The sequence below is a fragment of the Myotis myotis genome, unplaced genomic scaffold (assembly GCF_014108235.1).
Source record: "Myotis myotis isolate mMyoMyo1 unplaced genomic scaffold, mMyoMyo1.p scaffold_m19_p_5, whole genome shotgun sequence".
NCBI classification, from domain to species: Eukaryota; Metazoa; Chordata; class Mammalia; order Chiroptera; family Vespertilionidae; genus Myotis; species Myotis myotis.
Genome location: NW_023416357.1, coordinates 34,702,198 through 34,707,401, shown reverse-complemented (window position 1 = coordinate 34,707,401; position 5,204 = coordinate 34,702,198). Strand labels below are relative to the sequence as shown.

General features: G+C 39.3%; 1 pseudogene; it reads right to left on the bottom strand.

Annotated features, from left to right (window-relative positions):
• Positions 1–570: 570 nt before the first annotated feature.
• LOC118657085 lies at positions 571–2,168 on the bottom strand (annotated as a pseudogene).
• Positions 2,169–5,204: the final 3,036 nt, after the last annotated feature.

Genomic DNA, 5,204 nt, shown 5'->3' with positions numbered 1-5,204 from the left:
AATCCTATTTTAAAACCAGGATAACTGAAACTCTAGCTAGCTTTTGCTGTTTTATTGCAGTTGGGATAGTACCTTTTCAGTGGTCTAGAGAGGAGCCGAAGAAATAAAGGGTGCTCTTCTGACCTTGACAGAAAGGGAAGTGAACTAATTTGATGACAAATAAATTGGCATTAAACTGGCTTAAACATGGTCCCAGAAACAAGACACAGAGTCTTTCTGATGCTGCTGTCATGAATGTCTATAGGGAAGCTCAACAGTACTACCTCAAAAGGTCAGGCCTGGGCACACACTGGTGGACCCCCGCTTTGGGCATATTCCCCTAGGCCAGACCCCCAGGCTTCTGGATATGTATTTGCCTCAGTGTGACCAAATTCCAATGATTACACTGTGGAAACTATGGATTTTAAGATTTTAGTTTCCTCAGCTAAGGACTGAACGGGGTGAGATGGTAGCAAATGTTCTCACAAATCAAAAGTGCTGTAATGAGTTTAAGGCCCTGAAGGGAATTAACTCTCTGATCCCCCAGGCTCACGAACTAAGGTTCTGTTGGGGCTGGAGAATCGTGGGAAGGATCCAAGGAAACAAGTGCAGAAGTAGCCATAGGAAAGAGGAAAGAAAAGAATGCCTCTCCTGCCTCTGGATTTGCTTCCTGCCAATTATTATCAAGACAAGTAATAGAGAAAAAATAGGGGATCAAATAGAAGAGAAAGAGAAAAAAGTAGGCTTAAGATAATTTCTTTAAAAAGACTAATACAAGACTTAAAACTAGGACATGAAGTTAAAAATAATTATGTTCAATGATCTCTGAACTTTTTATTGGCCTCCTGCACCCCAAGGGGTGTCCCGCTTCTGCTGTCTTAATACCTCAGACACCACGTTGCTGGATGGATTGCATGGAGTGGCTGTTGTCCCACGTTGCTGGATGGATTGCATGGAGTGGCTGTTGTCCAGGGTGTCACCGAGATGGAGGTCCTCCCCTTCTTCTGGCAGGTGGTGGTAGGTGGCAATCTCAGCCTCCAGCTTGACCTTGCAGTTCAGCAGGCCATATACTCCTGGGCCTGGCGCTGCCCCTTTGCCCGGACCTGGGCCAGCTCCGACTCCAGCTGCAGCAGGATCCCGTTGAGCTGTTCCATCCGCATGGCATAGTGCATCTCCACCTCGTTCAGGCTGTTCTCCAAGCTGAACTTTAGATTCCTCATTCAGGTCAGGTCAGTTTCCAAGGACTGGATTGTATGTCTCAGCTCTGTGAGTGTCATCTCAGCAGCTTCTATCCCAGTGGTCTGCAAGGTGACCACTGTGGTGCTCTCCTCAGTCTGCTGGGACCAATTCTTGTCTAGCTTTTCTTGATTATTTTGAGCCAGCTCGTCATACTGGGACTGAATGACTGCCATGATCTTGCTGAGGTCCCAAGATTGGGGGCATCCAACTTCACAGTCAACTCAGAGGTGGCAATCTGGTTTTGTAGATCATTCACTTCCTCCTCAGGGTTCTTCCTCTTGAAGAGCAGCTCTTCTTTGAGAGCCTTGATCTCTCTCTCTCTCTCTCTCCAGCAGCAGATGAGATGGATGTCATCAGTGACCTTTCGGAGACCATTGATGTCACTCTCCACAGACTGGCTCATGGCCAGCTACGTCTCATACTTGACTCTGAAGTCATCAGCAGCAAGATGGGCTGATGTCAATCTGCAGAATAATGCAGGCATTGCCCACAGAATTTGCAAAGATCTGAGTTCTCAGGACCTGGGTGGTTTTGAAGTAATGCCCCCTGTCTCTGACCTGGGGTCCCTTCTTCTTCAGGTGTTCCCAGATTTTGCTCTCCAGTCTTTGATTATCAGCCTCCAGGCTTCTCACCTTTACCAAGTAGGAGGCCAGAGAGTCATGCAGGCATTGTATAGCCTTCTCACTGTGGATGCCCCTACGCCTGCCACACACGGCCATTCCTGCAGCCAGGCCCCCAGACCCTCTGTGGATGTGGAGAGCGGGCGGTACAACCTGAGGAAAAAGTTCATTACATCTGGCTGCTTCTTCCTCCATAGCTGCTGGATGTACTTGTATGCCATCTTGGCTTGCCAGCAAAATATTTTTAAAAGGCTAAAATAAGTTTATAGAAAACAAACAGGTGAAGGGAGAGAGAAAATGAGAGTTTTAAAAAATCACCAAAAACAGCAAGTAGAGAAAAAAATTTAAGGCTAAATGCTCCTAAAAGCCACAAATGAGATCGATTTCAATATACTATATATGGGAAACGTTTAAAAAAAAATAAAAAATGAATAACATTGACATTGAGTATAGATAAACTAAAAAAAAATCTATACTATAAAAAATAATAGTTGTGAATGAGTTAGAAAGAAAGGAAACTGCTAAAGGCCATTCCATTTCTGAGTGCGGCTGATATCCCAGGACACAGGATCCTGCTGTACCAAGTGCCTCTGAGTAGAAAATTAGTGGAACAGAGGGCAACCTTGACTGCAGACATTGAGGCTCCCCACTGTTCCTCTCAGCTACCTTTGGAAGCTAGTATCTGACTTTTACAGCTGATCCAAGCAGCACAGCCTGGCCTCTATAAACTTCTCCCAAGCTTCTGACTCACTCCTCTTCTTCAATACATCCTTATCAGAACAATAAATTATGATGCCAGTTAATAGATAACCTGCCTGCACAAGATTACCTTGCTAGGAAGTTGTAGAACTGGAATATGAACCCAGCAGCCTGGGACAGAGTGTAAGCGCCATTAACTTCTATGTTGCCCTGTGACTACTTTTACTGCCTGTATCAATAGATTTTCCACATCATATTTTTGCCAACATTTTCACTTTTAATCACTGGGGATTTTTTTTCGTAATTCACAATCTTCTATTGAATAAAAACAAAAGCAGTTTTGATTTCACCTTGAAATACTTCCTGTTTCTTTGTCTTCCTCTTCCTCTGCTCCTTTAAAACAAAAGCTGGTCCCTTCTCTTCTTCTCTCTTTTTCTGTTAGAAAGGCAATGTGTATGCATTGTAGAAAATAAAGGACTTACAAAGTATACAAAATAAAGGACTTACAAAGTATTGTTTCTACTTGGTGGAAAAATTCCACCAAGTAGAAACAATAGAATCCTGATAATGGTGCTATTCATGACTAGAGTCACATCTTCTGTATTCGTGGGATTAAATATAAAGAAATAAGCCATTCTGCCCTAGCCAGTTTGGCTCAGTGGATAGAGCGTCAGTCTGCGGACTGAGGGGTCCCAGGTTCAATCCCTGGTGAGGGCATGCAGGAGGCAGCTGATCAATGATTATCTCTCATCATTGATGTTTCTTTCTATCTCTCTCTCCCTTCCTCTCTGAAATCATATATATATATATATATATTTGTTTGTTTGTTTGTTTTAAAGAAATAAGCCATTCCAATTTGGTACTGCAGAAGTTTACCTTGAAATGATGATACTGTGTTTTCTCTTCATCTCATTTATAATCACTTTATCTCATTTTACCAAAAACCATCTGTGTTGGAATCTTGGTGATAATCATTCTTTATACGTGTCTAATGGAGTATAACAAAAATAGAATGAGCATGGCTCCCATACTGATATGCTATACAGTGTGTAATATTTTTGCCTTTAATGTATAGGACTCATTGATGCTTCTGAGTGACTAATAGAGAAGGTAGTTCAAGAATCATTACCAACATAAATTTCCATCCACAGACTCTACCTTTTACTATCTCACACCACCTCATTTAAAGTCTTTTGTATTGAAAAATATGTAATAGTCCTAAAAGAAGGTATTATGTTTCATCTGTTGCTCCAAAAGAAGCAAAAAAACCTAGACTATTAACCCGCTGTGTAATCCCTGCACAGACTACAATGTCTTTCAGTGGGAAGCCAGGCTCCGCCAAGAGCAGGGAGGATTGCAGTTTAAACATTGCAGGGTAAAGTTCAACATTTGTTCCATTCACAGAACTCCCACTGACATCAGTGAGTTGTGTGAGGAGTAGAATTTTTTTCTCAGTTAAATGGTTTCTATAATGCCTTCTATTTTGCCAGAACATATCACACAAAGAATGTAATAAAGAAAATATATGTAGTACTCCCCCCCTTTTTTTTTCCAGGCCTACTCTTGATTTCAATAAAATGTCATTTACAGAAAAAGCATTTTTCTTACAGGACATGATTTAGAAGGTAAATAAGCCATTTTGCTAAGAATGTAAGGACTCATTCTAGACTCATCTGTTTGCAATTTTTGAGATTTCTTTTTTGGCATGTGATATAAAAATCACAATTGAATTGAGTCAATAGCCTTTGAACCTCTGAAATTGTATGCCCTATGATATAGCATAATTGACTGATTGGGAACATGGAATTCTTAAAGTTATTAAGCCAAGGTATGTGGAGCTAAATATCAATTCCACAAATATCCCTGGGTAATAAAATGAAGAGAAAAAAATGAAGGCATTGAATTGTATAATTGTTGGAAGGATAGACAATCAATATTAGTAAAGAGTTTGAACACTACAATGTAATTTTATTAATAAAATAACATTAATGAAAATAAAGTATTTTAATAAATAAATATTCATAATTTAAAATTAGCCTATTGTTACGTGACTTGTAATTTTAAGGGATCTTTTAGGGAAGAGAAAATATTAGAATGTTAAAATATTAAGTTTCTTTTAAGAGAAAGAAAAAAATATTAAGTTTTCTTTTTTTTTAATCACTATAGTAATTACCTGATTATCATTTCTATCAGTTTGAGAAATTACACATTAATTGAAATTGCAAATTAATTTCAGTGTAAACATTAGAATTTAAGGTTATCTTTTACATTTAAGATTTAAAAAGAAAATATGAGGTTTCTTTTAGATTCAAATCTGGTCTATATTTTGCTTAATCTTCAGAAATATTTTAAAACAGATGGGATTCTAAACATCAACAGTATTCTATAAAAAGCTTTGGCACGATGTATTCATACTTCACATAAGGGAGAGGCTCTTATTTTTCTGTTGCTCAGGAAAGTTTTTAAAAAGGCAACCTGGGAAAAAAGAAAGCTGACAGAAAATATAAACAAATTGGAAAACAAAATAAGGATTCTGGCCTATATAGTAGCTTACTCCCTGTTATCTCCAACCATTGTCCAATTGCAATATTTTGGGATTGAATTTTAGCTTCTACAGAGGTTCCATTCCTCCTGAAAGCTGTATCTGTGCCAGGCCTTTCAGAAACT